At 44.5% G+C, this 24,429-nt stretch overlaps 28 non-coding genes across 28 annotated transcripts; all 28 read right to left on the bottom strand.

The window, feature by feature from the left end:
* Nucleotides 1-647: 647 nt before the first annotated feature.
* On the bottom strand, nt 648-749 carry Trnaf-gaa (transfer RNA phenylalanine (anticodon GAA)). Its single transcript has one exon. It is a non-coding gene; the product is annotated as a tRNA-Phe (tRNA).
* Nucleotides 750-1,250: 501 nt separating this feature from the next.
* Nucleotides 1,251-1,354, bottom strand: Trnaf-gaa (transfer RNA phenylalanine (anticodon GAA)). The gene has a single exon. It is a non-coding gene; the product is annotated as a tRNA-Phe (tRNA).
* A 262-nt stretch (nt 1,355-1,616) lies between these two features.
* Trnaf-gaa (transfer RNA phenylalanine (anticodon GAA)) lies at nt 1,617-1,721 on the bottom strand. Its single transcript has one exon. It is a non-coding gene; the product is annotated as a tRNA-Phe (tRNA).
* A 779-nt stretch (nt 1,722-2,500) lies between these two features.
* Nucleotides 2,501-2,604, bottom strand: Trnaf-gaa (transfer RNA phenylalanine (anticodon GAA)). Its single transcript has one exon. It is a non-coding gene; the product is annotated as a tRNA-Phe (tRNA).
* Nucleotides 2,605-3,704: 1,100 nt separating this feature from the next.
* On the bottom strand, nt 3,705-3,807 carry Trnaf-gaa (transfer RNA phenylalanine (anticodon GAA)). Its single transcript has one exon. It is a non-coding gene; the product is annotated as a tRNA-Phe (tRNA).
* Nucleotides 3,808-4,604: 797 nt separating this feature from the next.
* Trnaf-gaa (transfer RNA phenylalanine (anticodon GAA)) lies at nt 4,605-4,706 on the bottom strand. Its single transcript has one exon. It is a non-coding gene; the product is annotated as a tRNA-Phe (tRNA).
* Nucleotides 4,707-4,905: 199 nt separating this feature from the next.
* Nucleotides 4,906-5,008, bottom strand: Trnaf-gaa (transfer RNA phenylalanine (anticodon GAA)). The gene has a single exon. It is a non-coding gene; the product is annotated as a tRNA-Phe (tRNA).
* Nucleotides 5,009-7,344: 2,336 nt separating this feature from the next.
* Nucleotides 7,345-7,448, bottom strand: Trnaf-gaa (transfer RNA phenylalanine (anticodon GAA)). Its single transcript has one exon. It is a non-coding gene; the product is annotated as a tRNA-Phe (tRNA).
* A 1,106-nt stretch (nt 7,449-8,554) lies between these two features.
* On the bottom strand, nt 8,555-8,663 carry Trnaf-gaa (transfer RNA phenylalanine (anticodon GAA)). Its single transcript has one exon. It is a non-coding gene; the product is annotated as a tRNA-Phe (tRNA).
* A 777-nt stretch (nt 8,664-9,440) lies between these two features.
* On the bottom strand, nt 9,441-9,542 carry Trnaf-gaa (transfer RNA phenylalanine (anticodon GAA)). The gene has a single exon. It is a non-coding gene; the product is annotated as a tRNA-Phe (tRNA).
* Nucleotides 9,543-9,740: 198 nt separating this feature from the next.
* On the bottom strand, nt 9,741-9,843 carry Trnaf-gaa (transfer RNA phenylalanine (anticodon GAA)). Its single transcript has one exon. It is a non-coding gene; the product is annotated as a tRNA-Phe (tRNA).
* Nucleotides 9,844-10,340: 497 nt separating this feature from the next.
* On the bottom strand, nt 10,341-10,441 carry Trnaf-gaa (transfer RNA phenylalanine (anticodon GAA)). Its single transcript has one exon. It is a non-coding gene; the product is annotated as a tRNA-Phe (tRNA).
* Nucleotides 10,442-10,638: 197 nt separating this feature from the next.
* On the bottom strand, nt 10,639-10,740 carry Trnaf-gaa (transfer RNA phenylalanine (anticodon GAA)). Its single transcript has one exon. It is a non-coding gene; the product is annotated as a tRNA-Phe (tRNA).
* Nucleotides 10,741-11,538: 798 nt separating this feature from the next.
* Nucleotides 11,539-11,641, bottom strand: Trnaf-gaa (transfer RNA phenylalanine (anticodon GAA)). Its single transcript has one exon. It is a non-coding gene; the product is annotated as a tRNA-Phe (tRNA).
* A 197-nt stretch (nt 11,642-11,838) lies between these two features.
* On the bottom strand, nt 11,839-11,941 carry Trnaf-gaa (transfer RNA phenylalanine (anticodon GAA)). Its single transcript has one exon. It is a non-coding gene; the product is annotated as a tRNA-Phe (tRNA).
* Nucleotides 11,942-13,393: 1,452 nt separating this feature from the next.
* Trnaf-gaa (transfer RNA phenylalanine (anticodon GAA)) lies at nt 13,394-13,495 on the bottom strand. The gene has a single exon. It is a non-coding gene; the product is annotated as a tRNA-Phe (tRNA).
* A 774-nt stretch (nt 13,496-14,269) lies between these two features.
* On the bottom strand, nt 14,270-14,371 carry Trnaf-gaa (transfer RNA phenylalanine (anticodon GAA)). Its single transcript has one exon. It is a non-coding gene; the product is annotated as a tRNA-Phe (tRNA).
* A 1,101-nt stretch (nt 14,372-15,472) lies between these two features.
* Nucleotides 15,473-15,574, bottom strand: Trnaf-gaa (transfer RNA phenylalanine (anticodon GAA)). The gene has a single exon. It is a non-coding gene; the product is annotated as a tRNA-Phe (tRNA).
* A 799-nt stretch (nt 15,575-16,373) lies between these two features.
* On the bottom strand, nt 16,374-16,475 carry Trnaf-gaa (transfer RNA phenylalanine (anticodon GAA)). Its single transcript has one exon. It is a non-coding gene; the product is annotated as a tRNA-Phe (tRNA).
* A 199-nt stretch (nt 16,476-16,674) lies between these two features.
* Trnaf-gaa (transfer RNA phenylalanine (anticodon GAA)) lies at nt 16,675-16,776 on the bottom strand. The gene has a single exon. It is a non-coding gene; the product is annotated as a tRNA-Phe (tRNA).
* A 704-nt stretch (nt 16,777-17,480) lies between these two features.
* Nucleotides 17,481-17,582, bottom strand: Trnaf-gaa (transfer RNA phenylalanine (anticodon GAA)). Its single transcript has one exon. It is a non-coding gene; the product is annotated as a tRNA-Phe (tRNA).
* A 1,158-nt stretch (nt 17,583-18,740) lies between these two features.
* Trnaf-gaa (transfer RNA phenylalanine (anticodon GAA)) lies at nt 18,741-18,842 on the bottom strand. The gene has a single exon. It is a non-coding gene; the product is annotated as a tRNA-Phe (tRNA).
* Nucleotides 18,843-19,617: 775 nt separating this feature from the next.
* On the bottom strand, nt 19,618-19,720 carry Trnaf-gaa (transfer RNA phenylalanine (anticodon GAA)). Its single transcript has one exon. It is a non-coding gene; the product is annotated as a tRNA-Phe (tRNA).
* A 197-nt stretch (nt 19,721-19,917) lies between these two features.
* Nucleotides 19,918-20,020, bottom strand: Trnaf-gaa (transfer RNA phenylalanine (anticodon GAA)). The gene has a single exon. It is a non-coding gene; the product is annotated as a tRNA-Phe (tRNA).
* A 796-nt stretch (nt 20,021-20,816) lies between these two features.
* On the bottom strand, nt 20,817-20,918 carry Trnaf-gaa (transfer RNA phenylalanine (anticodon GAA)). Its single transcript has one exon. It is a non-coding gene; the product is annotated as a tRNA-Phe (tRNA).
* Nucleotides 20,919-21,715: 797 nt separating this feature from the next.
* Trnaf-gaa (transfer RNA phenylalanine (anticodon GAA)) lies at nt 21,716-21,818 on the bottom strand. The gene has a single exon. It is a non-coding gene; the product is annotated as a tRNA-Phe (tRNA).
* Nucleotides 21,819-22,017: 199 nt separating this feature from the next.
* Nucleotides 22,018-22,119, bottom strand: Trnaf-gaa (transfer RNA phenylalanine (anticodon GAA)). Its single transcript has one exon. It is a non-coding gene; the product is annotated as a tRNA-Phe (tRNA).
* Nucleotides 22,120-24,266: 2,147 nt separating this feature from the next.
* On the bottom strand, nt 24,267-24,373 carry Trnaf-gaa (transfer RNA phenylalanine (anticodon GAA)). The gene has a single exon. It is a non-coding gene; the product is annotated as a tRNA-Phe (tRNA).
* Between the last annotated feature and the right edge of the window lie 56 nt (nt 24,374-24,429).

The raw sequence follows: 24,429 nt of genomic DNA on the forward strand, positions 1-24,429 counted from the left end.
CTGTCCATCCAATGCGTTTGAAAAGAGGAAGACATTGATAGAGAGTTCTCAGGCTATTTGCGCTTGTGGCGATTTCCTTTGGGATGATTTATGAGGAAAATTTTAAAAAATTTAGAACCCGAAAGATCAGCAAAAATTACTGCCGAGACCCGGGATTAATTAGAGCTCATTCGAGCCCTCCGTCTTTACAGGGACCTTCAGATCTTCAGTGTGACGCTTTCCCAACTGAGCTATCTCGGCAAGATGACAAGTATCTTTAATGAGGGCAATGTTAATCACACGAGCTAAAGAAGAGGCTGTTTGTCCAATGCGTTGGGAAAGAGGAAGCCATTGATAGAGAGTTCTCAGGTTATTTGCGCTTGTGGCGAGTTACTTTGGGATAAATTAAAGGAAAATTTGAGAAACTTAAGAAGTCGAAAGATGAGCAAAAATTATTGCCGAGACCCGGAATTAATCAGAGCTCATTCGAGGTTTCCGTCTTTGAACCAGGGACCTTCATATATTCAGGCTGTCCGTCCAATGCGTTTGAAAAAGGGAAGCCATGATAGAGAGTTCTCAGGCTATTTGCGCTTGTGGCGATTTCTTTTGGATGATTTTGAAGGAAAATTTTAAAAAATTTAGAAACCCGAAAGATAAGCAAAAATTACTGCCGAGACCCGGGATTAATCAGAGCACATATAGCCCTCCGTCTTTGAACCAGGACCTTCAGATCTTCAGTCTGACGCTTGTCCCAACTGAGCTATCCCGGCAAGATGACAAGGAGCGGAAATGAGGGCTATGTTAATCACACTGGGCTAAAAGAAGAGGCTGTCCGTCCAATGCGTTGAAAAAGAGGGGAAAGCCATTAATAGAGAGTTCTCAGGCTATTTGCGCTTGTGGCGAGTTACTTTGGGATAAATTTGACAAAAATTTGAGAAACTTAAGAAGCCCAAAAGGTGAGCGAAAATTACTGCCAAGACCCGGGATTAATCAGAGCTCATTTGCGCCCTCCGTCTGTGAACCAGGGACCTTCAGATCTTCAGTGTGACCGTCTCTCAACTGAGCTATCTCAGCAAGATGACAGGGAGCGGAAATGAGGGCCAGGTTAATCAGACTGGGCTAAAGAAGAGGCTGTCCGTCCAATGCGTTTGAAAAGAGGAAGACATTGATAGAGACTTCTCAGGCTATTTGCGCTTGTGGCGATTTCCTTTGGGATGATTTTGAAGGAAAAATTTAAAAAATTTAGAACCCGAAAAGATGAGCAAAATTACTGCCGAGACCCGGGATTAATTAGAGCTCATTCGAGCCCTCCGTCTTTGAACCAGGGACCTTCAGATCTTCAGTCTGACGCTCTCCCCAACTGAGCTATCTCGGCTTGATGACAAGTAGCGTTAATGAGGGTCATGTTACTGGACACTGGGTCTAAAGAGGAGGATGTCCGTCCCATGCGTTGAAAAAGAGGAAGGAAACGATTGATAGAGAGAGTTCTCAGGCTATTTGCGCTTGTGACAATTTCCTTTTGGATAATTTTAAAGGAAACTTTGAAAAACTTCAGAACCCTAAAGAACCCCATCCTTTGGGATGATTTGGAAGGAAAATTTAAAAAATTAGAACCCGAAATATAAGCAAAAATTTACTGCCGAGACCCGGGATTAATCAGAGCACATTCGAGCCCTCCGTCTTTGAACCAGGGACCTTCAGATCTTCAGTCTGACACTCTCCCACAACTGAGCTATCTCGGCAAGATGACAAGGAGCGGAAATGAGGGCTATGTTAATCACACTGGCTAAAGAAGAGGCTGTCCGTCCAATGCGTTGGAAAAAGAGGAAGCCATTGATAGAGAGTTCTCAGGCTATTGCGCTTGTGGCGAGTTACTTTTGGATAAATTTGAACAAAAATTTGAGAAACTTAAGAAACCAAAAGGCGAGCGAAAAAATTACTGCCGAGACCCCGGGATTAATCAGAGCTAATTGGGCCCTCCGTCTTTAAAACCAGGGACCTTCAGATCTTCAGTGTGACCGTCTCTCAACTGAGCTATCTCGGCAAGATGACAGGGAGCGGAAAATGAGGGCCAGGTTAATCAGACTGGGCTAAAGAAGAGGCTGTCCGTCCAATGCGATTGAAAAGAGGAAGCCATTGATACAGAGTTCTCAGGCTATTTGCGCTTGTGACAATTTCCTTTGGGATAATTTTAAAGGAAACTTTGAAAAAACTTCAGAACCCCTAAAGAACTCCATCCTTTGGATGATTTTGAAGGAAAATTTAAAAAAATTTAGAACCCGAAAGATGAGGAATGAGCAAAAATTACTGCCGAGACCCGGGATTAATCAAGAGCTCATTCGAGCCCTCCGTGTTTGAACTAGGGACCTTCAGATCTTCAGGCTGTCCATCTAATGCTTGGGAAAAGAGGAAGCCTTGATAGAGAGTTCTCAGGCTATTTGCGCTTGTGGAGAGTTACTTTGGGATAAATTTAAAGGAAAATTTGAAAAACTTAAGAAGCCGAAAGATGAACAAAAATTACTGCCGAGACCCGGGATTAATCAGAGCTCATTCGAGCCCTCCGTCTTTGAACAAGGGACCTTCAGATCTTCAGTCTGACGCTCTCCCAAACTGAGCTATCTCGGCAAGATGACAAGTAGCATTAATGAGGGTCATGTTACTGACACTGGGCTAAAGAGGAGGCTGTCCGTCCCATGCGTTGAAAAGGAGGAACGATTGAAAGAGAGTTCTTAGGCTATTTGCGCTTGTGGCGAGTTACTTTGGTATAAATTTACAAGAAAATTTGAAGAACTTAAGAAGCCGAAGATGAGCAAAAATTATTCTGCCGAGACCCGGGATTAATCAGAGCTCATTCGAGCCCTCCGTCTTTCAACCAGGGAACAATTCAGATCTTTAGTGTGACGCTCTCCCAACTGAGCTATCTCGGCAAGATGACAAGTAGCGTTAATGAGGGGTCATGTTACTGTCACTGGGCTAAAGAGGAGGCTGTCCGTCCCATGGGTTGAAAAAGAGGAAACGATTGATAGAGAGTTTTCAGGCTATTTGCGCTTGTGGCGAGTTACTTGGGATAAAATTAAATAAAAATTTAAAAAAACTTAAGAAGCCGAAAGATAAGCAAAAAACCTGCCGAGACCCGGGATTAATATGAGCTCATTGAGCCCTCCGTGTTTGAACCAGGGACCTTCAGATCTTCAGTGTGACGCTCTCTCAACTGAGCTATCTCGGGAAGATGACAGGGAGCGGAAATTAGGCCAGGTTAATCAGGCTGGGCTAAAGAAGAGGCTGTTTGTCCAATGCGTTGGGAAAGACGAAGCATTGATAGAGAGTTCTCAGGTTATTTGCGCTTGTGGCGAGTTACTTTGGGATAAATTTAAAAGAAAATTTGAAGAACTTAAGAAGCCGAAAGATGAGCAAAAAATACTGCGAGACCCGGGATTTAATCAGAGCTCATTCGAGCCCTCCGTGTTTGAACCAGGGGACCTTCAGATCTTCAGTCTGACGCTCTCCCAACTGAGCTATCTCGGCAAGATGACAGGGAGCGGAAATGAGGGCCAGGTTAATCAGACTGGGCTAAAGAAGAGGCTGTCCGTCCAATGCGTTTGAAAAGAGGAAGCCATTAATAGAGAGTTCTCAGGCTATTTGCGCTTGTGGCGATTTCCTTTGGGATGATTTTGAAGGAAAATTTTAAAAAAAACCTTAGAACCCGAAAGATAAGCAAAAATTACTGCCGAGACCCGGGATTAATCAAAGCTAATTCGAGCCCTCCGTCTTTGAACCAGGGACCTTCAGATCTTCAGTCTGACGCTCTCCCAACTGAGCTATCTCGGCAAGATGACATGGAGCGGAAATGACGGCTATGTTAATCACACTGGGCTAAAGAAGAGGCCGTCCGTCCAATGCGTTGGAAAAGAGAAAGCCATTGAAAGAGAGTTCTCAGGCTATTTGCGCTTGTGGGGAGTTACTTTGGGATCAATTTGAAGAAAAATTTGAGAAACTTAGAAGCCGAAAGGTTTTAGCGAATATTACTAGCGAGACACGGGATAATGAGAGCTCATTTGCGCCCTCCGTCTTTGAACCAGGGACTTTCAGATCTTCAGTGTGACGCTCTCTCAACTGAGCTATCTCGGCAAGATGACAGGGAGCGGAAATGAGGGCCAGGTTAATCAGACTGGGCTAAAGAAGAGGCTGTCCGTCCAATGCGTTGGAAATAAGGAAGCCATTGATAGAGAGTTCTCAGGCTGTTTGCGCTTGTGGCGAAATTACTTTGGGATAAATTTGAAGAAAAATTTGAGAAAAACTAAAAAGCCAAAAGATGAGCAGAAATTGCTGCCGAGACCAGGGATTAATCAGAGCTCATTTCAGCCCTCCGTCTTTGAATCCAGGACCTTCAGATCTTCAGTGTGACGCTCTCTCAACTGAGCTATCTCGGCAAGATGACAGGGAGCGGAAATGAGGGCTAAGTTAATCAGACTGGGCTAAAGAAGAGGCTCTCCGTCCAATGCGTTTGAAAAGAGGAAGCCATTGATAGAGAGTTCTCAGGCTATTTGCGCTTGTGGCGATTTCCTTTGGGATGATTTTGAAGAACATTTTAAAAAATTTAGAACCCAAAGATAAGCAAAAATTACTGCCGAGACCCGGGATTAATCAGAGCTCATTCGAGCCCTCCGTCTTTGAACCAGGGACTTCAGATCTTCAGTCTGACGCTCTCCCAACTGAGCTATCTCGGCAAGATAACAAGGAGCGGAAATGAGGGGCTAAGTTAATCAGACTGGGCTAAAGAAGAGGCTGTCCGTCCAATGCGTTTGAAAAGAGGAAGCCATTGATAGAGAGTTCTCAGGCTATTTGCGCTTGTGGCAATTTCCTTTGGGATGATTTTGAAAGAAAATTTTAAAAAATTTAGAAACCCGAAAGATAACCAAAAATTACTGCCGAGACCCGGGATTAATCAGAGCTCATTCGAGCCCTCCGTGTTTGAACCAGGGACCTTCAGATCTTCAGTCTGACGCTCTCCCAACTGAGCTATCTCGGCAAGATGACAAGTATCTTTAATGAGGGCAATAGTCAATCACACTAAGCTAAAGAAGAGGCTGTTTGTCCAATGCGTTTGGAAAAGAGGAAGCCATTGATAGAGAGTTCTCAGATTATTTGCGCTTGTGGCGAGTTACTTTGGGATAAATTTAAAGGGAAATTTGAAAAACTTAAGAAGTCGAAGGATAAGCAAAAATTACCCGGGATTAATCAGAGCTCATTCGAGCCCTCCGTGATTGAACCAGACCTTCAGATCTTCAGTCTAAAACGCTCTCCCAACTGAGCTATCTCGGCTTGATGACAAGTAGCGTTATGAGGGTCATGTTACTGACACTGGGCTAAAGAGGAGGCTGTCCGTCCCATGCGTTGAAAAAAGAGGAAACGATTGATAGAGAGTTCTCAGGCTATTTGCGCTTGTGACAATTTCCTTTTGGATAATTTTAAAGGAAACTTTGAAAAAACTTCAGAACCCCCTAAAGAACCCCATCCTTTGGGAGTGATTTTGATGGAAAATTTGAAAAAATTTAGAACCCGAAAGATAAGCAAAAAATTACTGCTGAGACCCGGGATTAATTAGAGCTCATTCGAGCCCTCCGTCTTTGAACCAGGGACCTTCAGATCTTCAGTCTGACGCTCCCCCAACTGAGCTATCTCGGGAAGATGACAAGGAGCGGAAATGAGGGCTATGTTAATCACGCTTGGCTAAAGAAGAGGCTGTCCGTCCCAATGCGTTGGAAAAGAGGAAGCCATTGATAGAGAGTTCTCAGGCTATTTGCGCTTGTGGCGAGTTTACTTTGGGATAAATTTAAAGAAAAATTTTGAGAAACTTAAGAAGCCAAAAAATGAGCGAAAATTACTGCCGAGACCCGGGATTAATCAGAGCTCATTTGCGCCCTCCGTCTTTAAACCAGGGACCTTCAGATCTTCAGTGTGACGCTCTCTTAACTGAGCTATCTAGGCAAGATGACAGTGAGCGGAAATGAGGGCAATGTCAATCACACTAAGCTAAAGAAGAGGCTGTTTGTCCAATGCGTTGGGAAAGAGGAAGCCATGATAGAGAGTTCTCAGGTTATTTGCGCTTGTGGCGAGTCACTTTGGGATAAATTTAAAGGAAAATTTGAAAAAACTTAAGAAGCCAAAAGATGAACAAAAAATTACTGCCGAGACCCGGGATTAATCCGAGCTCATTCAAGCCTCCGCCTTTGAACCAGGGACCTTCAGATATTCAGTCTGACGCTCTCCCAACTTGCTATCTCGGCAAGATGACAAGTAGCGTTAATGAGGGTCATGTTACTGACACTGGGCTAAAGAGGAGGTTGTCCGTCCCATGCGTTGAAAAAGAGGAAACGATTGATAGAGAGTTCTCAGGCTATTTGCGCTTGTGGCGAGTTACTTTGGGATAAATTTAAAAGAAATTTTGAAGAACTTAAGAAGCCGAAGATGAGCAAAAAAATACTGCCGAGACCCGGGATTAATCAGAGCTCATTCGAGCCCTCCGTCTTGAACCAGGGACCTTTAGATCTTCAGTCTGCCCGCTCTCCCAACTGAGCTATCTCGGCAAGATGACAGGGAGCGGAAATGAGGGCTAAGTTAATCACACTGGGCTAAAGAAGAGGCTGTCCGTCCAATGCGTTGGAAAAGAGGAAGCCATTGATAGAGAGTTCTCAGGCTATTTGCGCTTGTGGCGAGTTACTTTGGATAAATTGAACAAAAATTTGAGAAACTTAAGAAAACCAAAAGGCGAGCGAAAATTACTGCCGAGACCCGGGATTAATCAGAGCTAATTGGGCCCTCCGTCTTTAAACCAGGGACCTTCAGATCTTCAGTGTGACCGTCTCTCAACTGAGCTATCTCGGCAAGATGACAGGGGAGCGGAAATGAGGGGCCAGGTTAATCAGACTGGGCTAAAGAAGAGGCTGTTCCGTCCAATGCGATTGAAAAGAGGAAGCCATTGATACAGAGTTCTCAGGCTATTTGCGCTTGTGACAATTTCCTTTGGGATAATTTTAAAGGAAACTTTGAAAAACTTCAGAACCCCTAAAGAACTCCATCCTTTGGGATGATTTTGAAGGAAATTTAAAAAAATTGAGAACCCGAAAGATGAGGAATGAGCAAAAATTTACTGCCGAGACCCGGGATTAATCAGAGCTCATTCGAGCCCTCCGTGTTTGAACTAGGGACCTTCAGATTCAGGCTGTCCGTCTAATGCTTTTGGAAAGAGGAGGAGCCATTGATAGAGAGTTCTCAGGCTATTTGCGCTTGTGGAGAGATTACTTTGGGATAAATTTAAAGGAAAATTTGAAAAAACTAAGAAGCCCGAAGATGAACAAAAATTACTGCCGAGACCCGGGATTAATCAGAGCTCATTCGAGCCCCTCCGTCTTTGAACAAGGGACCTTCAGATCTTCAGTCTGACGCTCTCCCAACTGAGCTATCTCGGCAAGATGACAAGTAGCATTAATGAGGGTCATGTTACTGACCACTGGGCTAAAGAAGGAGGCTGTCCGTCCCATGCGTTGAAAAGGAGGAAACGATGAAAGAGAGTTCTTAGGCTATTTTGCGCTTGTGGCGAGTTACTTTGGGATAAATTTACAAGAAAATTTGAAGAACTTAAGAAGCCGAAAGATGAGCAAAAAATTACTGCCGAGACCCGGGATTAATCAGAGCTCATTCGAGCCCTCCGTCTTTCAACCAGGGAACCTTCAGATCTTTAGTGTGACGCTCTCCCAACTGAGCTATCTCGGCAAGATGACAAGTAGCGTTAATGAGGGTCATGTTTTACTGTCACTGGGCTAAAGAGGAGGCTGTCCGTCCCATGGGTTGAAAAGAGGAAACGATTGATAGAGAGTTTTCAGGCTATTTGCGCTGTGGCGAGTTTACTTTGGGATAAAATTAAATAAAAATTTTAAAAAACTTAAGAAGCCGAAAGATAAGCAAAAATTACTGCCGAGACCCGGGATTAATATGAGCTCATTTGAGCCCTCCGTCTTTGAACCAGGGACCTTCAGATCTCAGTGTGACGCTCTCTCAACTGAGCTATCTCGGGAAAGATGACAGGGAGCGGAAATTAGGGCCAGGTTAATCGGCTGGGCTAAAGAAGAGGCTGTTTGTCCAATGCGTTGGAAAGACGAGAGCCATTGATAGAGAGTTCTCAGGTATTTGCGCTTGTGGCGATTTACTTTGGGATAAATTTAAAAAGAAAATTTGAAGAACTTAAGAAAGAAGCCGAAAGATGAGCAAAAAATACTGCGAGACCCGGGATTAATCAGAGCTCATTCGAGCCCTCCGTGTTTGAACCAGGGACCTTCAGATCTTCAGTCTAAACGCTCTCCCAACTGAGCTATCTCGGCAAGATGAAAGGGAGCGGAAATGAGGGCCAGGTTAATCAGAACTGGGCTAAAGAAGAGGCTGTCCGTCCAATGCGTTTGAAAAGAGGAAGCCATTAATAGAGAGTTCTCAGGCTATTTGCGCTTGTGGCGATTTCCTTTGGGATGATTTTGAAGGAAAATTTTAAAAATTTAGGACCCGAAAGATAAGCAAAAATTACTGCCGAGACCCGGGGGGCGATAATCCAAAGCTAATTCGAGCCATCCGTCTTTGAACCAGGGACCTTCAGATCTTCAGTCTGACGCTCTCCCAACTGAGGCTATCTCGGCAAGAGATGACAAGGAGCGGAAATGAGGGCTATGTTAATCACACTGGGCTAAAGAAGAGGCCGTCCGTCCAATGCGTTGGAAAAGAGGAAGCCATTGATAGAGAGTTCTCAGGCTTTTTGTGCTTGTGGGGAGTTACTTTGGGATAAATTTGAAGAAAAATTTGAGAAACTTAAGAAGCCAAAAGGTGAGCGAAAATTACTGCCGAGACCCGGGATTAATCAGAGCTAATTGGGCCCTCCGTCTTTAAACCAGGGACCTTCAGATCTTCAGTGTGACCGTCTCTCAACTGAGCTATCTCGGCAAGATGACAGGGAGCGGAAATGAGGGCCAGGTTAATCAGACTGGGCTAAAGAAGAGGCTGTCCGTCCAATGCGATTGAAAAGAGGAAGCCATTGATAGAGAGTTCTCACGCTATTTGCGCTTGTGACAATTTCCTTTGGGATAATTTTAAAGGAAACTTTGAAAAACTTCAGAACCCCTAAAGAACCCCATCCTTTGGGATGATTTTGAAAGAAAATTTAAAAAAATTTAGAACCCGAAAGATGAGGAATGAGCAAAAATTACTGCCGAGACCCGGGATTAATCAGAGCACATTCGAGCCCTCCGTGTTTGAACCAGGGACCTTCAGATCTTCAGGCTGTCCGTCCAATGCGTTGGAAAAGAGGAAGCCATTGATAGAGAGTTCTCAGGCTATTTGCGCTTGTGGCCAGTTACTTTGGGATAAATTTAAAGGAAAATTTGAAAAACTTAACAAGCCGAAAGATGAACAAAAATTACTGCCGAGACCCGGGATTAATCAGAGCTCATTCGAGCCCTCCGTCTTTAACAAGGGACCTTCAGATCTTCAGTCTGACGCTCTCCCAACTGAGCTATCTCGGCAAAGATAACAAGTAGCGTTAATGAGGGTCATGTTACTGACACTGGGCTAAAGAGGAGGGTGTCTCTCCCATGCGTTGAAAAAGAGGAAACGATTGAAAGAGAGTTCTCAGGCTATTTGCGCTTGTGGCGAGTTACTTTGGGATAAATTTAAAAGAAAATTTGAAGAACTTAAGAAGCCGAAAGTTGAGCAAAAATTACTGCCGAGACCCGGGATTAATCAGAGCTCATTCGAGCCCTCCGTCTTTAAACCAGGGACCTTCAGATCTTCAGTGTGACGCTCTCCCAACTGAGCTATCTCGGCAAGATAACAAGTAGCCTTAATGAGGGTCATGTTACTGTCACTGGGCTAAAGAGGAGGCTGTCCGTCCCATGGGTTGAAAAAGAGGAAACGATTGATAGAGAGTTTTCAGGCTATTTGCGCTTGTGGCGAGTTACTTTGGGATAAAATTAAATAAAAATTTAAAAAACTTAAGAAGCCGAAAGATAAGCAAAAATTACTGCCGAGACCCGGGATTAATATGAGCTCATTTGAGCCCTCCGTGTTTGAACCAGGGACCTTCAGATCTTCAGTGTGACGCTCTCTCAACTGAGCTATCTCGGGAAGATGACAGGGAGCGGAAATTAGGGCCAGGTTAATCAGGCTGGGCTAAAGAAGAGGCTGTTTGTCCAATGCGTTGGAAAAGAGGAAGCCATTGATAGAGAGTTCTCAGGCTATTTGCGCTTGTGGCGAGTTACTTTGGGATAAATTTAAAAGAAAATTTGAAGAACTTAAGAAGCCGAAAGTTGAGCAAAAATTACTGCCGAGACCCGGGATTAATCAGAGCTCATTCGAGCCCTCCGTCTTTACCAGGGACCTTCAGATCTTCAGTCTGACGCTCTCCCAACTGAGCTATCTCGGCAAGATGACAGGGAGCGGAAATGAGGGCCAGGTTAATCAGACTGGGCTAAAGAAGAGGCTGTCCGTCCAATGCGTTTGAAAAGAGGAAGCCATTAATAGAGAGTTCTCAGGCTATTTGCGCTTGTGGCGATTTCCTTTGGGATGATTTTGAAGGAAAATTTTAAAAAATTTAGAACCCGAAAGATAAGCAAAAATTACTGCCGAGACCCGGGATTAATCAAAGCTAATTCGAGCCCTCCGTCTTTGAACCAGGACCTTCAGATCTTCAGTCTGACGCTCTCCCAACTGAGCTATCTCGGCAAAGATGACAAGGAGCGGAAATGAGGGCTATGTTAATCACACTGGGCTAAAGAAGAGGCCGTCCGTCCAATGCGTTGGAAAAGAGGAAGCCATTGATAGAGAGTTCTCAGGCTTTTTGTGCTTGTGGGGAGTTACTTTGGGATAAATTTGAAGAAAAATTTGAGAAACTTAAGAAGCCAAAAGGTGAGCGAATATTACTAGCGAGACACGGGATTAATGAGAGCTCATTTGCGCCCTCCGTCTTTGAACCAGGGACTTTCAGATCTTCAGTGTGACGCTCTCTCAACTGAGGTATCTCGGCAAGATGACAGGGAGCGGAAATGAGGGCCAGGTTAATCAGACTGGGCTAAAGAAGAGGCTGTCCGTCCAATGCGTTTGAAAAAAGGAAGCCATTGATAGAGAGTTCTCAGGCTGTTTGCGCTTGTGGCGAATTACTTTGGGATAAATTTGAAGAAAAATTTGAGAAACCTAAAAAGCCAAAAGATGAGCAGAAATTGCTGCCGAGACCAGGGATTAATCAGAGCTCATTTCAGCCCTCCGTCTTTGAATCCAGGACCTTCAGATCTTCAGTGTGACGCTCTCTCAACTGAGCTATCTCGGCAAGATGACAGGGAGCGGAAATGAGGGCTATGTTAATCAGACTGGGCTAAAGAAGAGGCTGTCCGTCCAATGCGTTTGAAAAGAGGAAGCCATTGATAGAGAGTTCTCAGGCTATTTGCGCTTGTGGCGATTTCCTTTGGGATGATTTTGAAGAAACATTTTAAAAAATTTAGAACCCAAAAGATAAGCAAAAATTACTGCCGAGACCGGGACTAATCAGAGCTCATTCGAGCCCTCCGTCTTTTGAACCAGGGACCTTCAGATCTTCAGTCTGACGCTCTCCCAACTGAGCTATCTCGGCAAGATAACAAGGAGCGGAAATGAGGGCTAAGTTAATCAGACTGGGCTAAAGAAGAGGCTGTCCGTCCAATGCGTTTGAAAAGAGGAAGCCATTGATAGAGAGTTCTCAGGCTATTTGCGCTTGTGGCAATTTCCTTTGGGATGATTTTGAAAGAAAATTTTAAAAAATTTAGAACCCGAAAGATAACCAAAAATTACTGCCGAGACCCGGGATTAATCAGAGCTCATTCGAGCCCTCCGTGTTTGAACCAGGGACCTTCAGATCTTCAGTCTGACGCTCTCCCAACTGAGCTATCTCGGCAAGATGACAAGTATCTTTAATGAGGGCAATGTTAATCACACTGAGCTAAAGAAGAGGCTGTTTGTCCAATGCGTTGGGAAAGAGGAAGCCATTGATAGAGAGTTCTCAGGTTATTTGCGCTTGTGGCGAGTTACTTTGGGATAAATTTAAAGGAAAATTTGAAAAACTTAACAAGTCGAAGGATAAGCAAAAATTACCCGGGATTAATCAGAGCTCATTCGAGCCCTCCGTGATTGAACCAGGAACCTTCAGATCTTCAGTCTAACGCTCTCCCAACTGAGCTATCTCGGCTTGATGACAAGTAGCGTTAATGAGGGTTATGTTACTGACACTGGGCTAAAGAGGAGGCTGTCCGTCCCATGCGTTGAAAAAGAGGAAACGATTGATAGAGAGTTCTCACGCTATTTGCGCTTGTGGCGATTTCCTTTGGGATAATTTTAAAGGAAACTTTGAAAAACTTCAGAACCCCCAAAGAACCCCATCCTTTGGGATGATTTTGATGGAAAATTTGAAAAAATTTAGAACCCGAAAGATAAGCAAAAATTACTGCTGAGACCCGGGATTAATTAGAGCTCATTCGAGCCCTCCGTCTTTGAACCAGGGACCTTCAGATCTTCAGTCTGACGCTCCCCCAACTGAGCTATCTCGGGAAGATGACAAGGAGCGGAAATGAGGGCTATGTTAATCACGCTTGGCTAAAGAAGAGGCTGTCCGTCCAATGCGTTGGAAAAGAGGAAGCCATTGATAGAGAGTTCTCAGGCTATTTGCGCTTGTGGCGAGTTACTTTTGGGATAAATTTAAAGAAAAATTTGAGAAACTTAAGAAGCCAAAAAATGAGCGAAAATTACTGCCGAGACCCGGGATTAATCAGAGCTCATTTGCGCCCTCCGTCTTTTAAACCAGGGACCTTCAGATCTTCAGTGTGACGCTCTCTTAACTGAGCTATCTAGGCAAGATGACAGTGAGCGGAAATGAGGGCAATGTCAATCACACTAAGCTAAAGAAGAGGCTGTTTGTCCAATGCGTTGGGAAAGAGGAAGCCATTGATAGAGAGTTCTCAGGTTATTTGCGCTTGTGGCGAGTCACTTTGGGATAAATTTAAAGGAAAATTTGAAAAACTTAAGAAGCCAAAAGATGAACAAAAAATTACTGCCGAGACCCGGGATTAATCCGAGCTCATTCAAGCCCTCCGCCTTTGAACCAGGGGACCTTCAGATATTCAGTCTGACGCTCTCCCAACTTGCTATCTCGGCAAGATGACAAGTAGCGTTAATGAGGGTCATGTTACTGACACTGGGCTAAAGAGGAGGTTGTCCGTCCCATGCGTTGAAAAAGAGGAAAAACGATTGATAGAGATTTCTCAGGCTATTTGCGCTTGTGGCGAGTTACTTTGGGATAAATTTAAAAGAAAATTTGAAGAACTTAAGAAGCCGAAAGATGAGCAAAAAATACTGCCGAGACCCGGGATTAATCAGAGCTCATTCGAGCCCTCCGTCTTGAACCAGGGACCTTTAGATCTTCAGTCTGACGCTCTCCCAACTGAGCTATCTCGGCAAGATGACAGGGAGCGGAAATGAGGGCTAAGTTAATCACACTGGGCTAAAGAAGAGGCTGTCCGTCCAATGCGTTGGAAAAGAGGAAGCCATTGATAGAGAGTTCTCAGGCTATTTGCGCTTGTGGCGAGTTACTTTTGGATAAATTGAACAAAAATTTGAGAAACTTAAGAAACCAAAAGGCGAGCGAAAATTACTGCCGAGACCCGGATTAATCAGAGCTAATTGGGCCCTCCGTCTTTAAACCAGGGACTTCAGATCTTCAGTGTGACCGTCTCTCAACTGAGCTATCTCGGCAAGATGACAGGGAGCGGAAATGAGGGCCAGGTTAATCAGACTGGGCTAAAGAAGAGGCTGTCCGTCCAATGCGATTGAAAAGAGGAAGCCATTGATACAGAGTTCTCAGGCTATTTGCGCTTGTGACAATTCCTTTGGGATAATTTTAAAGGAAACTTTGAAAAACTTCAGAACCCCTAAAGAAGAACTCCATCCTTTGGGATGATTTTGAAGGAAAATTTAAAAAAATTTAGAACCCGAAAGATGAGGAATGAGCAAAAATTACTGCCGAGACCCGGGATTAATCAGAGCTCATTCGAGCCCTCCGTGTTTGAACTAGGGACCTTCAGATCTTCAGGCTGTCCGTCTAATGCTTTGGAAAGAGGAAGCCATTGTGATAGAGAGTTCTCAGGCTATTTGCGCTTGTGGAGAGTTACTTTGGGATAAATTTAAAGGAAAATTTGAAAAACTTAAGAAGCGAAAGATGAACAAAAATTACTGCCGAGACCGGGATTAATCAGAGCTCATTCGAGCCCTCCGTCTTTGAACAAGGGACCTTCAGATCTTCAGTCTGACGCTCTCCCAACTGAGCTATCTCGGCAAGATGACAAGTAGCATTAATGAGGGTCATGTTACTGACACTGGGCTAAAGAGGAGGCTGTCCGTCCCATGCGTTGAAAAGGAGGAAACGATTGAAAGAGAGTTCTTAGGCTATTTGCGCTTGTGGCGAGTTACTTTGGGATAAATTTACAAGAAAATTTGAAGAACTTAAGAAGCCGAAAGATGAGCAAAAAATTACTGCCGAGACCCGGGATTAATCAGAGCTCATTCGAGCCCTCCGTCTTTCAACCAGGGAACCTTCAGATCTTTAGTGTGACGCTTCTCCCAACTGAGCTATCTCGGCAAGATGACAAGTAGCGTTAATGAGGGTCATGTTACTGTCACTGGGCTAAAGAGGAGGCTGTCCGTCCAATGGGTTGAAAAAGAGGAAACGATTGATAGAGAGTTTTCAGGCTATTTGCGCTTGTGGCGAGTTACTTTGGGATAAAATTAAATAAAAATTTAAAAAACTTAAGAAGCCGAAAGATAAGCAAAAATTACTGCCGAGACCCGGGATTAATATGAGCTCATTTGAGCCCTCCGTCTTTGAACCAGGGACCTTCAGATCTTCAGTGTGACGCTCTCTCAACTGAGCTATCTCGGGAAGATGACAGGGAGCGGAAATTAGGGCCAGGTTAATCAGGCTGGGCTAAAGAAGAGGCTGTTTGTCCAATGCGTTGGGAAAGACGAAGCCATTGATAGAGAGTTCTCAGGTTATTTGCGCTTGTGGCGAGTTACTTTGGGATAAATTTAAAAGAAAATTTGAAGAACTTAAGAAGCCGAAAGATGAGCAAAAAATACTGCGAGACCCGGGATTAATCAGAGCTCATTCGAGCCCTCCGTGTTTGAACCAGGGACCTTCAGATCTTCAGTCTAAACGCTCTCCCAACTGAGCTATCTCGGCAAGATGACAGGGAGCGGAAATGAGGGCCAGGTTAATCAGACTGGGCTAAAGAAGAGGCTGTCCGTCCAATGCGTTTGAAAGAGGAAGCCATTAATAGAGAGTTCTCTCAGGCTATTTGCGCTTGTGGCGATTTCCTTTGGGATGATTTTGAAGGAAAATTTTAAAAAATTTAGAACCCGAAAGATAAGCAAAAATTACTGCCGAGACCCGGATTAATCAAAGCTAATTCGAGCCCTCCGTCTTTGAACCAGGGACCTTCAGATCTTCAGTCTGACGCTCTCCCAACTGAGCTATCTCGGCAAGATGACATGGAGCGGAAATGACGGCTATGTTAATCACACTGGGCTAAAGAAGAGGCCGTCCGTCCAATGCGTGGAAAAGAGAAAGCCATTGAAAGAGAGTTCTCAGGCTATTTGCGCTTGTGGGGAGTTACTTGGGATCAATTGAAGAAAAAAAAATTTGAGAAACTTAAGAAGCCGAAAGGTTAGCGAATATTACTAGCGAGACACGGGATTAATGAGAGCTAATTTGCGCCCTCCGTCTTTGAACCAGGGACTTTCAGATCTTCAGTGTGACGCTCTCTCAACTGAGCTATCTCGGCAAGATGACAGGGAGCGGAAATGAGGGCCAGGTTAATCAGACTGGGCTAAAGAAGAGGCGGTCCGTCCAATGCGTTGGGAAATAAGGAAGCATTGATAGAGAGTTCTCAGGCTGTTTGCGCTTGTGGCGAATTACTTTGGGATAAATTTGAAGAAAAATTTGAGAAACCTAAAAAGCCAAAAGATGAGCAGAAATTGCTGCCGAGACCAGGGATTAATCAGAGCTCATTTCAGCCCTCCGTCTTTGAATCCAGGACCTTCTATCTTCAGTGTGACGCTCTCTCAACTGAGCTATCTCGGCAAGATGACAGGGAGCGGAAATGAGGGCTAAGTTAATCAGACTGGGCTAAAGAAGAGGCTCTCCGTCCAATGCGTTTGAAAAGAGGAAGCCATTGATAGAGAGTTTCTCAGGCTATTTGCGCTTGTGGCGATTTCCTTTGGGATGATTTTGAAGAAACATTTTAAAAAATTTAGAACCCAAAAGATAAGCAAAAAATTACTGCCGAGACCGGGATTAATCAGAGCTCATTCGAGCCCTCCGTCTTTGAACCAGGGACCTTCAGATCTTCAGTCTGACGCTCTCCCAACTGAGCTATCTCGGCAAGATAACAAGGAGCGGAAATGAGGGCTAAGTTAATCAGACTGGGCTAAAGAGAAGAGGCTGTCCGTCCAATGCGTTTGAAAAGAGGAAGCCATTGATAGAGAGTTCTCAGGCTATTTGCGCTTGTGGCAATTTCCTTTGGGATTGAAAGGAAAGAAAATTTTAAAAAATTTAGAACCCGAAAGATAACCAAAAATTACTGCCGAGACCCGGGATTAATCAGAGCTCATTCGAGCCCTCCGGTTTGAACCAGGGACCTTCAGATCTTCAGTCTGACGCTCTCCCAACTGAGCTATCTCGGCAAGATGACAAGTATCTTTAATGAGGGCAATGTCAATCACACTAAGCTAAAGAAGAGGCGTTTGTCCAATGCGTTTGGAAAGAGGAAGCCATTGATAGAGAGGTTCTCAGATTATTTGCGCTTGTGGCGAGTTACTTTGGGATAATTTTAAAGGGAAATTTGAAAAACTTAAGAAGTCGAAGGGATAAGCAAAAATTTACCCGGGATTAATCAGAGCTCATTCGAGCCCCTCCGTGATTGAACCAGGAACCTTCAGATCTTCAGTCTAACGCTCTCCCAACTGAGCTATCTCGGCAAGATGACAAGTCGCGTTAATGAGGGTCATGTTACTGACACTAAAGCTAAAGAGGGGTTGTCCGTCCCATGCGTTGAAAAAGAGGAAACGATTGATAGAGAGTTCTCAGGCTATTTGCGCTTGTGGCGAGTTACTTTGGGATAAATTTAAAGGAAAAATTGAAAAAACTTAAGAAGTCGAAAGATGAGCAAAATTATTGCCGAGACCGGGATTAATCAGAGCTCATTCAAGTCTTCCGTCTTAGAGCCAGGGACCTTCAGATCTTCAGGCTGTCCGTCCAATGCGTTGGAAAAGAGGGAAGCCATTGATACAGAGTTCTTAGGCTATTTGCGCTTGTGGCGAGTCACTTTGGGATAAATTTAAAGGAAATTTGAAAACTTTAAGAAGCCAAAAAGATGAACAAAAATTACTGCCGAGACCGGGGATTAATCAGAGCTCATTCGAGCCCTCCGTCTTTGAACAGGGACCTTCAGATCTTCAGTCTGACGCTCTCCCAACTGAGCTATCTCGGCTTGATGACAAGTAGCGTTAATGAGGGTCATGTTACTGACACTGGGCTAAAGAGGAGGCTGTCCGTCCCATGCGTTGAAAAAGAGGAAACGATTGATAGAGAGTTCTCAGGCTATTTGCGCTTGTGACAATTTCCTTTTGGATAATTTTTAAAGGAAACTTTGAAAAACTTCAGAACCCCTAAAGAACCCCATCCTTTGGGATGATTTTGAAGGAAATTTTGAAAAAATTTAGAACCCGAAAGATAAGCAAAAATTACTGCTGAGACCCCGGGATTAATTAGAGCTCATTCGAGCCCTCCGTCTTTGAACCAGGGACCTTCAGATCTCAGTCTGACGCTCTCCCAACTGAGCTATCTCGGAAGATGACAAGGAGCGGAAATGAGGGCTATGTTAATCACACTGGGCTAAAGAAGAGGCTGTCCGTCCAATGCGTTGGAAAAGAGGAAGCCATTGATAGAGAGTTCTCAGGCTATTTGCGCTTGTGGCGAGTTACTTTGGGATAAATTTGAAGAAAAATTTGAGAAACTTAAGAAGCCAAAAGCTGAGCGAAAATTACTGCCGAGACCCGGGATTAATCAGAGCTCATTTCCGCCCTCCGTCTTTGAACCAGGGACCTTCAGATCTTCAGTGTGACGCTCTCTTAACTGAGCTATCTAGGCAAGATGACAGTGAGCGGAAATGAGGGCAATGGTAATCACACTGAGCTAAAGAAGAGGCTGTTTGTCCAATGCGTTGGGAAAGAGGAAGCCATTGATAGAGAGTTCTCAGGTTATTTGCGCTTGTGGCGAGTTACTTTGGGATAAATTTAAAGGAAAATTTGAAAAACTTAAGAAGCCGAAAGATTAACAAAAATTACTGCCGAGACCCGGGATTAATCCGAGCTCATTCAAGCCCTCCGTCTTTGAACCAGGGGACCTTCAGATATTCAGTCTGACGCTCTCCCAACTTGCTATCTCGGCAAGATGACAAGTAGCGTTAATGAGGGTCATGTTACTGACACTGGGCTAAAGAGGAGGTTGTCCGTCCCATGCGTTGAAAAAGAGGAAAAACGATTGATAGAGATTTCTCAGGCTATTTGCGCTTGTGGCGAGTTACTTTGGGATAAATTTAAAAGAAAATTTGAAGAACTTAAGAAGCCGAAAGATGAGCAAAAAATACTGCCGAGACCCGGGATTAATCAGAGCTCATTCGAGCCCTCCGTCTTGAACCAGGGACCTTTAGATCTTCAGTCTGACGCTCTCCCAACTGAGCTATCTCGGCAAGATGACAGGAAGCGGAAATAAGGGCCATGTTAATCACACTGGGCTAAAGAAGAGGCTGTCCGTCCAATGCGTTGGAAAAGAGGAAGCCATTGATAGAGAGTTCTCAGGCTATTTGCGCTTGTTGCGAGTTACTTTGAGATAAATTTGAAGGAAAATTTGAAAAACTTAAGAAACCAAAAGGCGAGCGAAAATTACTGCCGAGACCCGGAATTAATCAGAGCTAATTGGGCCCTCCGTCTTTAAACCAGGGACCTTCAGATCTTCAGTGTGACCGTCTCTCAACTGAGCTATCTCGGCAAGATGACAGGGAGCGGAAATGAGGGCCAGGTTAATCAGTCTGGGCTAAAGAAGAGGCTGTCCGTCCAATGCGATTGAAAAGAGGAAGCCATTGATACAGAGTTCTCACGCTATTTGCGCTTGTGGCGATTTCCTTTGGGATAATTTTAAAGGAAACTTTGAAAAACTTCAGAACCCCCAAAGAACCCCATCCTTTGGGATGATTTTGAAAGACAATTTAAAAAAATTTAGAACCCCAAAGATGAGGAATGAGCAAAAATTATTGCCGAGACCCGGGATTAATCAGAGCTCATTCGAGCCCTCCGTCTTTGAACCAGGGACCTTCAGATCTTCAGGCTGTCCGTCCAATGCGTTGGAAAAGAGGAAGCCATTGATAGAGAGTTCTCAGGCTATTTGCGCTTGTGGCCAGTTACTTTGGGATAAATTTAAAGGAAAATTTGAAAAACTTAACAAGCCGAAAGATGAACAAAAATTACTGCCGAGACCCGGGATTAATCAGAGCTCATTCGAGCCCTCCGTCTTTGAACAAGGGACCTTCAGATCTTCAGTCTGACGCTCTCCCAACTGAGCTATCTCGGCAAGATAACAAGTAGCGTTAATGAGGGTCATGTTACTGACACTGGGCTAAAGAGGAGGGTGTCTCTCCCATGCGTTGAAAAAGAGGAAACGATTGAAAGAGAGTTCTCAGGCTATTTGCGCTTGTGGCGAGTTACTTTGGGATAAATTTAAAAGAAAATTTGAAGAACTTAAGAAGCCGAAAGTTGAGCAAAAATTACTGCCGAGACCCGGGATTAATCAGAGCTCATTCGAGCCCTCCGTCTTTAAACCAGGGACCTTCAGATCTTCAGTGTGACGCTCTCCCAACTGAGCTATCTCGGCAAGATGACAAGTAGCGTTAATGAGGGTCATGTTACTGTCACTGGGCTAAAGAGGAGGCTGTCCGTCCCATGGGTTGAAAAAGAGGAAACGATTGATAGAGAGTTTTCAGGCTATTTGCGCTTGTGGCGAGTTACTTTGGGATAAAATTAAATAAAAATTTAAAAAACTTAAGAAGCCGAAAGATAAGCAAAAATTACTGCCGAGACCCGGGATTAATATGAGCTCATTTGAGCCCTCCGTCTTTGAACCAGGGACCTTCAGATCTTCAGTGTGACGCTCTCTCAACTGAGCTATCTCGGGAAGATGACAGGGAGCGGAAATTAGGGCCAGGTTAATCAGGCTGGGCTAAAGAAGAGGCTGTTTGTCCAATGCGTTGGAAAAGAGGAAGCCATTGATAGAGAGTTCTCAGGCTATTTGCGCTTGTGGCGAGTTACTTTGGGATAAATTTAAAAGAAAATTTGAAGAACTTCAGAAGCCGAAAGTTGAGCAAAAAATACTGCGAGACCCGGGACTAATCAGAGCTCATTCGAGCCCTCCGTCTTTGAACCAGGGACCTTCAGATCTTCAGTCTAACGCTCTCCCAACTGAGCTATCTCGGCAAGATGACAGGGAGCGGAAATGAGGGCCAGGTTAATCAGACTGGGCTAAAGAAGAGGCTGTCCGTCCAATGCGTTTGAAAAGAGGAAGCCATTGATAGAGAGTTCTCAGGCTATTTGCGCTTGTGGCGATTTCCTTTGGGATGATTTTGAAGGAAAATTTTAAAAAATTTAGAACCCGAAAGATAAGCCCTCCGTCTTTCCGAGACCCGGATTAATCAAAGCTAATTCGAGCCCTCCGTCTTTGAACCAGGGACCTTCAGATCTTCAGTCTGACGCTCTCCCAACTGAGCTATCTCGGCAAGATGACAAGGAGCGGAAATGAGGGCTATGTTAATCACACTGGGCTAAAGAAGAGGCCGTCCGTCCAATGCGTTGGAAAAGAGGAAGCCATTGATAGAGAGTTCTCAGGCTTTTTGTGCTTGTGGGGAGTTACTTTGGGATAAATTTGAAGAAAAATTTGAGAAACTTAAGAAGCCAAAAGGTGAGCGAAAATTACTGCCGAGACCCGGGATTAATGAGAGCTAATTTGCGCCCTCCGTCTTTGAACCAGGGACTTTCAGATCTTCAGTGTGACGCTCTCTCAACTGAGCTATCTCGGCAAGATGACAGGGAGCGGAAATGAGGGCCAGGTTAATCAGACTGGGCTAAAGAAGAGGCTGTCCGTCCAATGCGTTGGAAATAAGGAAGCCATTGATAGAGAGTTCTCAGGCTGTTTGCGCTTGTGGCGAATTACTTTGGGATAAATTTGAAGAAAAATTTGAGAAACCTAAAAAGCCAAAAGATGAGCAGAAATTGCTGCCGAGACCAGGGATTAATCAGAGCTCATTTCAGCCCTCCGTCTTTGAATCCAGGACCTTCAGATTTTCAGTGTGACGCTCTCTCAACTGAGGTATCTCGGCAAGATGACAGGGAGCGGAAATGAGGGCTAAGTTAATCAGACTGGGCTAAAGAAGAGGCTCTCCGTCCAATGCGTTTGAAAAGAGGAAGACATTGATAGAGAGTTCTCAGGCTATTTGCGCTTGTGGCGATTTCCTTTGGGATGATTTATGAGGAAAATTTTAAAAAATTTAGAACCCAAAAGATAAGCAAAAATTACTGCCGAGACCCGGGATTAATCAGAGCTCATTCGAGCCCTCCGTCTTTGAACCAGGGACCTTCAGATCTTCAGTCTGACGCTCTCCCAACTGAGCTATCTCGGCAAGATAACAAGGAGCGGAAATGAGGGCTAAGTTAATCAGACTGGGCTAAAGAGAAGAGGCTGTCCGTCCAATGCGTTTGAAAAGAGGAAGCCATTGATAGAGAGTTCTCAGGCTATTTGCGCTTGTGGCAATTTCCTTTGGGATTGAAAGGAAAGAAAATTTTAAAAAATTTAGAACCCGAAAGATAACCAAAAATTACTGCCGAGACCCGGGATTAATCAGAGCTCATTCGAGCCCTCCGGTTTGAACCAGGGACCTTCAGATCTTCAGTCTGACGCTCTCCCAACTGAGCTATCTCGGCAAGATGACAAGTATCTTTAATGAGGGCAATGTTAATCACACTGAGCTAAAGAAGAGGCTGTTTGTCCAATGCGTTGGGAAAGAGGAAGCCATTGATAGAGAGTTCTCAGGTTATTTGCGCTTGTGGCGAGTTACTTTGGGATAAATTTAAAGGAAATTTGAAAAACTTAAGAAGTCGAAGGATAAGCAAAAATTACCCGGGATTAATCAGAGCTCATTCGAGCCCTCCGTGATTGAACCAGGAACCTTCAGATCTTCAGTCTAACGCTCTCCCAACTGAGCTATCTCGGCAAGATGACAAGTCGCGTTAATGAGGGTCATGTTACTGACACTAAGCTAAAGAGGGGGTTGTCCGTCCCATGCGTTGAAAAAGAGGAAACGATTGATAGAGAGTTCTCAGGTTATTTGCGCTTGTGGCGAGTTACTTTGGGATAAATTTAAAGGAAAATTTGAAAAACTTAAGAAGTCGAAAGATGAGCAAAAATTATTGCCGAGACCCGGGATTAATCAGAGCTCATTCGAGTCTTCCGTCTTTGACCAGGGACCTTCAGATCTTCAGGCTGTCCGTCCAATGCGTTGGAAAAGAGGAAGCCATTGATAGAGAATTCTCAGGCTATTTGCGCTTGTGGCGAGTTACTTTGGGATAAATTTAAAGGAAAATTTGAAAACCTTAAGAAGCCGAAAGATGAACAAAAATTACTGCCGAGACCCGGGATTAATCAGAGCTCATTCGAGCCCTCCGTCTTTGAACTGGGACCTTCAGATCTTCAGTCTGACCGCTCCTCCCCAACTGAGCTATCTCGGCAAGATGACAAGTAGCGTGGAATGAGGGCTCATGTTACTGACACTGGGATAAAGAGGAGCTGTCCGTCCGATGCTTTGGAAAAGAGGAAGCGATGATAGAGAATTCTAGACTATTTGCGCTTGTGGCGAGTTCCTCTGGGATGATTTTGAAGGAAAATTTTAAAAAATTTAGAACCCGAAAGATAACCAAAAATTACTTGACTGCCCGAAACCGGGATTAATCAGAGCTCATTCGAGCCTGCCGTCTTTGAACCCGGGACCTTCAGATCTTCAGTCTGACCGCTCTCCCAACTGACTATCTCGGCAAGATGACAAGGAGCGGAAATGGAGGGCTACGTTAATACCACTGGGCTAAAGAAGAGGCTGTCCGTCCCATGCGTTGGAAAAGAGGAAGCCATTGATAGAGAGTTCTCAGAGCTATTTGCGCTTGTGGCGAATTAACTTTAAGATAATTTTGAAGAAAAATTTGAGAAACCTAAAAAGCCAAAAGATGAGCCAAAAATACTGCCGAGACCCCGGATTAATCAGAGCTCATTTCAGCCCTCCGTCTTTGAATCCATGGGACCTTCAGATCTTCAGTCTGACGCTCTCCCAACTGAGCTATCTCGGCAAGATGACAGGGAGCGGAAATGAGGGCCAAGTTAATCAGACTGGGCTAAAGAAGAGGGCTCTCCGTCCAATGCGTTTGAAATGAGTGAAGCCATGATAGAGAGTTCTCAGGCTATTTGCGCGCTTGTGGCGAGAGTTACTTTGGGATAAATTTAAGGAAAATTTTGAAAAACTTAAGAAAGTCGAAAGACAAGCAAAAATTATTGCCCGAGACCTGGATTAGCAGAGCTCATTCAAGTCTTCCGTCTTAGAACCAGGGACCTTTAAGATCTTCAGGCTGTCCGTCTCAACGTCCAATGCGATGCGAAAAGAGGAAGCCACTTGATACAGAGTTCTGTAGGGCTATTTTTGCGCTATGGCGAGTCACCTTTGGGATACATTTAAAGGAAAATTTGAAAAAACTAAGAAGCCAAAGGATGAACAAAAATTACTGCCGAGACCCGAATTAATCAAGCTCATTCAAGCCCTCCGTCTTTGAACCTGGGACTTCACATATAGTCGAATCTGACGCTCTCCCAACTGAGCTATCTCGGCAAGATGGATCAATAGCTCATTCATGAGGGTCTGTTACTGACAACTGGATAAAGAGGAGGGCTGTCCGTCCAATGCGTTGGAAAAAGAGGAAGCGATTGATAGAGAGTTCTCAGACTATTTGCGCTGTGGCGATTTCCTTTGGGATGATTTTGAAGGAAAATTTTAAAAAATTTAGAACCCGAAAGATAACCAAAAACTTACTGCCGAGGACCCGGGCATTAATCAGAGCTTCATTCGAGCCCTCCGTCTTTGAACCAGGGACCTTCAGATCTTCAGTCTGACGCTCTCCCAACTGAGCTATCTCGGGCAAGATGACAAGGAGCGGAAATGAGGGCTACGTTAATCACACTGGGCTAAAGAAAGG

This window comes from Montipora capricornis, chromosome 4 (genome assembly GCF_036669925.1).
Source record: "Montipora capricornis isolate CH-2021 chromosome 4, ASM3666992v2, whole genome shotgun sequence".
In the NCBI taxonomy this organism is placed as follows: Eukaryota; Metazoa; Cnidaria; class Anthozoa; order Scleractinia; family Acroporidae; genus Montipora; species Montipora capricornis.